Here is a 7,952-nt window from a genome sequence, read left to right as displayed (position 1 = left end):
ACGGTTCGTCACGGACTGATGGATGATGGTGCTTCAATGAAGCTGTTGTTTATTCCAGTGCATTGTTGAATTGGGAGCAAAACTTTTTACGTCAATACGAATTGAGAGCGCAACAAGATTTTTTCTTCTTGTTTTAGGGTAACGGGGGTATTATGGCCCACATGCATATTTTGGCCCACCCGGTAACATTTTACGCATTTTATCTGATAAATTCAATGAATATTAGAAAACTATGCATGCAACATTAAATAACACACCCAAGAATCATACTACACTATAATTTTCGGCGAAAAACTGGTTCTAGGTAGTGTTATTTTGGAATTAGTTCATACATATTCAAAGTCATGGCTGAGTCAACCCAAAGTTAAGAGGAAAAGGTATTATACAAGTCAACGTCCGGAAGCTATTGTAACAAATATGTATGCTTATGAAACAATTCGTTGTTGTAGTAACATCAATAAAATGTCATAGAAACAGTTTGTATACTCTAACATGTTGGAAAAAGTTGAAAAAGTGGTTAAACGCATGGCCGAAATATGTTTGCCTCTTTCTGAAGCAAACATATTTTGGCCATGCCAAGTTTTGACATCTCTTCGATTACCGTTCGGTCGTTGCACATGAACAAAGAAGCAGCTTGTGACAATTTACAGGTAATTACTTCTTAAATTATCCTATTTAACGATATGAAATTAGATTGGAATGCCTGTCAAACCGCTATAAGCCAAATCATTTAATTTTTAGATGCCTAAAATTTACAAAAATTCACAGCAGAAGGATGTTCTCCTCAAACCCAGTATTTTTGCTCTAAAAATACCGATGATGATCTTAAATATAATTAGTTCGAACTATTTCCATACACGTATGTAGATATAAAGGTGGGCCAAAGTAAAAATTTTGTGGACCAAAATATGTTTTTAGTACTTCGTAGAAATTTTGATAATTCTAGGATATTTTTCAATATGTTGCATTGTTGAACGGTGTATATTAAAATAAACACTTAGATTTTAACAATGGTATAATAAAGTAGGTATTTATGTTGAAAAATTGTGTTTATTTTCAATTAACTCTGCGAACACTTCCCAAAGCTGGTCAAAATACCCCCGTTACCCTAATTGCTAGATGTTCGAAATCATGCAGCGCATATTTCGAGCATTGATTGAATTTTGATTCTAATTTCCCCTAAATAAATAAATCTTTTAGTGTACTGCATGAATGCATCAATCATTAAGCTTTCATTGTCGTTATATCCAATCGAAGCCACAACCGTGCTCAAAATACCGCAAAAATAAGCAACCAGTTTAAATCGACCATTTTTTATTAGACTGAAACTTTGCACTGATGGTTCTATGCTTTAGTACATGTCTATTTGTGCTAATAGTATTTTTTAACCACGACCAATTTGTGAACAGGGTTTATGTAAAAAAGGTTTTGACGAATACAAATATTCTTCACGACAGAACGGTTTGTTTGATTGGCGTAACATCTTCCACAAAGTTGTAATTACTAATTTTGTCTTCACGAGAAGAAACATACATCGTGGAAAAAAATCTATTTAGGGTATTTCAAAAAGCTTCTTTTTTAATTTTTTTTATAAAAAATAGTAGGAGGGTGGTATCCAAGACACGACCGCATAGTTGACGTAGGACTACAATAATTTTGTATTTTTATTTTGAAGCTATGTTTGATTTGAGCTCGTTTTAGTTTTGTAGTTTGCTTGATTTATTTTAACCAATTTAAGCTCAACATCTTCCGAAAGGAAAGTATTTTGTTTCGGGTGGTAATATCAAGTATCTAGGTCGTCAGACGACTTAGAACTTAAACTAGTTCATCGGTGGCCATTTCTACTGTTAAGGTCGTCTTGACCACTTAAAAAGCCAAAAAAGTCATTAAAAAGAACCGTTCATTTTTGGCATGGTTCGATTTTGGCAACAGAAAAAATTCTGGCGTGTTGCCAAAATCGAACGGGGTCTGTATTTTAATTATTTCTTTGCAGCACTCTATCTTAGAAGAAAAAACATTCTCTTTAACATTCACAATGGTCCAGAAACAAAATTTAGGGGGAAATTTGGGTCTAGAGCTCTATAGCAATGTTTTAGAGAAAAACTTTTTTTTACAAAGTTACTTGAAATTATTGGAGCTATAAAATTGTAGAACAAGGTTTTCTATGTACAAAAATAAAAAAGTTAGATACTTGATAGCATCGAAAATTTTGGTCACCCTGAAATATTGCTATAGAGCCCTAGACCCAAATTTCCCCCTAAATTTGGTTTGCGGGCCATTGATGAATGCCCTTCATTCTAATACAGCGAATTTTCTATATTACGCGAAAAGGCAACCTCCTATAAAATATTTAATTGAGTACGATTTAGTAGAAATTAAACTTCCTTCTATTTAACTTGTTGGCTCACTCACCGATCACAAAGCGGCAAAGATGTCACATAATTTTTTTTCCTGCAGTTACAAGCTCGTGGAAAAAATATCGATAATGAAGTACGTTTTTAGTAGAAAATGAAAATTAATAGAAAATTTGAAATTGACATAGAATTTTATGAACATGTTAACATTCAATTCAGGTCAATTTAAACATTTTATCAGTATACAGAATCAATCAGAAAAAATTTGATCAGTTTCAAGATACCAATGAACAACGAAGATACTATATTTGAAAGTTATATGTCCGTTATCTTCGAAAATAAACTGGGCTAGAGTGATGCACAACATTAGCCTCAGCAATTAATGTTTACATAGCGATGTTCAATTACAAGTAAGGTTATGGAAAGTAACATTTTCTTGCAAATGCTAATTCAAAAAAATTTTAAATTGAAAAATACAAATACTAATGTCGGAACTCTAATATCAAGATTAAATGAATTTGGTTTTCCTCTATACCGCCACCGCGGGGTGCAACTAGTATTGTCATATTGTACTAAATTCATTTAGCTAGTAAAATATGATCATCAGTACAGCTCGCTTAACTACCTATTCAAAGATCTGTACGGAGCATTTTGGTTTTCTATTGTCTTTTTAATACCCTATATTCAGTTATTTAAATAAATCTGAACAAAGCAGAGTGTAGATTTCAAAAATGAACAACGCATTTTATTGTCCCCGGCTGCGTAGCGTATTTTGAGGCACCCGAAAAATCATATTAAATTCTGATATTTGCTGCTATACGAAACAAGAAGAATAAGAAGAAGACAATTTAAACGGAAATTCGATTGTGTTCCTCGCCCCACTGTGCGCCAACAGCGGCAATGTAGTTTTCACTTGGCTTGACTGCCCAAAACTGAATTTCGAGTTTTTCTGCACTGATAGACGACGAGTAACAAGCGCTCTGTTCATTACTCGGTGCAGTACTGTTGCCTGTGCCATCATATTTTCCTTCAAGACATCAGTTTTATTAACATTAACATATATATTAACAGCAGAACGTAATACTGTCTGATAGTGGAAGTGGTTACGAACTTTCCGAAAAAGCTTCACCTTCAAGACATCAAAATAGTCTAGGTTCATGGAAGCTAAAATTAGTTGACCTATTGGGACGGGGAGATTCTGTCAAATTTTTTTTTGCCACTGCTATACAGGATATCACAGCAGGCAGATGGTGTCTATTCATGAAGTCTGTGCCAGGCGTGCTCGCATATGATTGGTACATTGTGGGTGAAAATTCGACCTTGAAACTTTTATTCAATTTTCACTGTTTAACAATTGAGTGATAATGAAAATTGAAGAATCACAAAATTGTCCATCATTTTATCAATCCAACGACATATTGACTATTGTGATTCATCATGTGGTTACATCGGTATAACCGTTTGAAATCTTTCATTCCGACGTTACATTTTGGTTTTAGTTTTCGCGGAATGTATCTCGATTTTGTGCGGTTAGACGTAGTCCTACGTCAAAACTGCAAAAGATTAACTACCCGTTAATGCCTGCGCACAGTAATTCAAGAAAAGCATGTGATTTTTTATTCAACGTGCCTTATTCTGTCTATCAATTTTCTATCATCTCAGTGATATGGATACTATCTCTCAAACGCTGATGCCCTTCTAACTCAAGCAAACTTCTTTTAATCATTGTTAGCCCTCCGATGACAATCTTTCCTGACGCTTTTTAATTTCCTCCTTACTCCCTTGTTTCTTTCCTACGATTTAAATGTTTTATCTAAAAAAGGAATTGGTTTGTAAATCGTTAATAATGCTAATGTACAATAAAAAAACATCTAACGAAATGTCAGTCTATCCTGATAAAATTGTGAAGCGGCTCGATTAATTATTTTGCTTTTAATGCAACTTGTTTCGCAATGGCCCAGAGTTAAGACGAACGCTCATTTCAACTGCAGTGAATCGATAAGCAATTTGTGCATCTGCTAACTTTCCCATCCTCACACCAATGAATGCCTATTTTATTCATACGACGTATTCTTTCTGACACACTTGAAGGTGACTGAATAAATCATGAATCGAATATCGTGAGATCGTTTTTCAATTAAACAACTGGAGGATGAAAGCAGAAAGAGAGATTGGCGAGAACCTTGAAATTTGTGTAGCTGAGAAATAGAGATGGTCGGGTACGGGTATTTTTACCCGAAACCCGTACCCGACGGGTTCGGGTCGGGTTTCGGGTAGCGTAAAAAAATATTTTACGGGTTCGGGTCGGGTACGGGTAATTTGAAAACCAAGGCTTCGGGTTCGGGTCGGGTACGGGTTTGAAAAATTCTCAATTGGTCGGGTACGGGTCGGGTACGGGTAATTTGATTTTCGTGCATTATGAGAAATTATTTTTTAACATTTCAAACCTAGGTGTTTTCTTAGTGTCGATAATCGGAAAGATCGAACAAGAAATTGCCCATTCTCACTCAACGAGAGATCGGCCAATACCTATTCTGACAGTTTTCGGCAGTGTTTGCACCAAGGGAATGACATCATGCTATCTCTTTCTAATGTGAAAGTCAATAGTTCTTCCTGCAACCATTTTGAGTTAAATGGAGTTTTTGCCAGGCTTTTTTCATATTTGTGAGAAAAACCGCGGAGCATTGCACAGTAAGGCAACTAAATACAAAGGCTGGTTAAGTAAAAAAAGTGTGGATAAATGCGACAAAAATATGGTATTTACTTAACTTTGGGGTGCTGAACACCAATCTCCATTACATTTTTTATTTGGGGCCGTCCATAAATCAAGTGACCTAATTATTAATGATTTTGGCACTTTTCCCCTTAGCCACAGGGCGTTCTCCTCACAGAAACAAATTACGTAGCTTTTGCACAACACCTCAAATCAACCAAATTTTGCGAAAAAAAAATTTTTTTTTTCAAATTAAAACAAAATAGGTAATACATACAAACTAACTACGAATCAACTTTTTCTTTGACACCAAAAAAAATCCAAGCTATCATTGAAGCTGTTTCAAAGTAATGAATTTTTTTTAAACACATGTCAAAAAACGTCAGTATGCCAAACTTCGAAAAGTTATAAAAAAAACAGATCTCATGATATTGCACCCACATTTTGGATTTAGGCACTTGAATATTATAGCAATAAAGGAAAAATATTATGAAACAACTGACGTAAAAAAAATTCAGGCGGATGGCCATCGATTCTCTACTGTGTTTGGTACGAAGCAAATATGTATATGAGATTTGACAGCGATAGCATAGGACCAGGGATGTACAGAAATATCTGTGTTATACCGATTTTTAGATTGGATCGATGATACCGAATCTGTACTAAAAATTACAGGTTTTTGGCAAATGCAAATGAATTATTAATTTTTTCTCAAGTTATAAACAATATTAACTTTGACTTTACTATGATATTAAGATTTCAGGTTGCTGCGATGTTCACATAAAACTCGTCGCTTTTTTAACTTTACCAGACATGCACTTTTCATAGTGGACCTCTTCCTTATAGTGGACCATCCGCCTGGAACTCTGGGTTCATTAACATGCGTTCACATTCACACTCGGTTTTTGTCTAACTCCGGCCATCATCTCGAGAAACCACATATGACAATTAGTGCATATAACGTGCGAGGTACCCAGGTATTTTGAAAAAAAAAAAAAATCCAGGACGGGTCGGGTACGGGTCGGGTTCAAGCAATTTCGGCGTTATTTTCTTTCGGGTACGGGTCGGGTACGGGTAGTTGGAATAGATACTTTTCGGGTTCGGGTCGGGTACGGGTATTTTAAACAAACCAGGTCGGGTACGGGTTTGAAAATTTTCGATTAGTCGGGTACGGGTCGGGTACGGGTAACAAATTTCCCATACCCGACCATCTCTACTGAGAAAGCGCTCGGAACTAATAGTGAGATAAACATTTTGTAAAACATTTGCGTTTGTTGTGCATTGATGGCTACAGTGACAAACCTGAGAATTAAATTTTTAGATTTAATCTACCTACCTAATTTATAGCAAGATAAACCTACTATTTGCTTTTAGCTTCAAGCTTCAACAAAACTTAAGTACAATTGTGCTCTCTACTAACAGCGCTGCTACGCATGCCTCTTTAGCTCAGTGGTAGAGCGCTGGTCTCGTAAACCAGCGGTCGTGAGTTCGAACCTCACAGGAGGCAAAAGAGCTTGTTTCTTTTTTATAAACACAGACCCACAATTATGAGTCACATTTACGCAAATATTCTCACAAAATATTCTCGGTCTGTTCTCACGAAATTGAACAGTTTTCATTAGCAGTGGCATTTTTTATAACTTAGTTGTAACCTTATTTATACGATTTTATTGATTTAAATTTGCAAATATCAATAAAAATAATGATCTTGTTCATAAAGCATAAAGACCCATAATTGTAACAATTTTACGTTTTGCGGTGCACAATTGTGGGTTAGTTCATATTTTGGCTAATGTTGTTACTTTTGAACAATAATTGTGTCTCTTGCTATGCAATTTTTTTCATTCAGGCAATACGTTGACTGACCCAAGAATATAGAGTGTAAGTCAATTTCAAACGAAACTGATAGTGGTGGTTAGACGATACGTCATTTTCTGATTCCATACTCAATGGTAATAATTTAAGGATTTCGAACGTCGAGCTAATAATCAATACGGAACAAGTATGTATAAACTTTTTCAGTTATCTGCAAAATAACGGCTCCCAATATGTGCTTACATTATTTGAAAAAAAGGACACGTATTTACAATTACCATTTTTGTTTGTGCTACATGTGATACATTCTACGTCACTACGTTTTCATCAAAAGTTATTGTAAACATTTCTAACTAATGCATGATTCAAAGTGCATTGGTACTTGAACCATATTGTCGAAGTTTAGTTTCCCCCCAACGGGTGATGTGGCCTTCGTTACAGCCCGTGTGACATAACCCGTGCACTGCCTGATTTGCCTCCGGAGAAACATGATACGTTAGTTGATAGAGTCCATGCGGCGATCGTCTGGCGAGACGAGAGATTGATATTTTATTCCAGAATTCGCCAAGCTACAATTATACGCCATATGATATCTCAATTTTGCCTACCTCTTGAAATTCAGTCGGATCTGGAACTGACACTCTTCTGCATTCTAAAATGTTATTCATTGCTAAATTAAATAGACGGAAACGTGAGAGGAACAGAATCTAATTGACGAGGGTTGTTTTGCCAACCACATTTAGAGGGGAAGCACGTGTACCGAGGACGTGCTGACGACGGGTAATCCATAAATATCTGACACACGAGAGTCCTTCGTGAGGCACGAGGAGTGTTGATACCAGCTTGTTTGACAAACGTGACGGTATCAGTAATGGTTTTAGGTTCTGTCGCTTAGTTACCAGCTTACTGTGCTGCTTTATTTAAATGACGAAGAAGACAGAAACAGCATTGAGCTCCACCACAATATCAGTATTTATTTTTAGTATGAGCCATTTGAAAGAGTCATGTTCTAGTAATTTTCAGTCCCGAAAGGTAATGAAATGAAAATGAATGATTTTTGCAAAAGATTC

At 35.8% G+C, this 7,952-nt stretch overlaps 1 non-coding gene across 1 annotated transcript; it reads left to right on the top strand.

The window, feature by feature from the left end:
• The first annotated feature begins 6,502 nt into the window (after positions 1–6,502).
• On the top strand, positions 6,503–6,574 carry Trnat-cgu (transfer RNA threonine (anticodon CGU)). The gene has a single exon. It is a non-coding gene; the product is annotated as a tRNA-Thr (tRNA).
• The last annotated feature ends 1,378 nt before the right edge of the window (positions 6,575–7,952 follow it).

Source organism: Wyeomyia smithii, chromosome 1, assembly GCF_029784165.1.
Source record: "Wyeomyia smithii strain HCP4-BCI-WySm-NY-G18 chromosome 1, ASM2978416v1, whole genome shotgun sequence".
Lineage (NCBI taxonomy): Eukaryota > Metazoa > Arthropoda > Insecta > Diptera > Culicidae > Wyeomyia > Wyeomyia smithii.
Note: the sequence above shows the minus strand (reverse complement) of the source record. Positions and strands in the feature narration are given on the sequence as shown.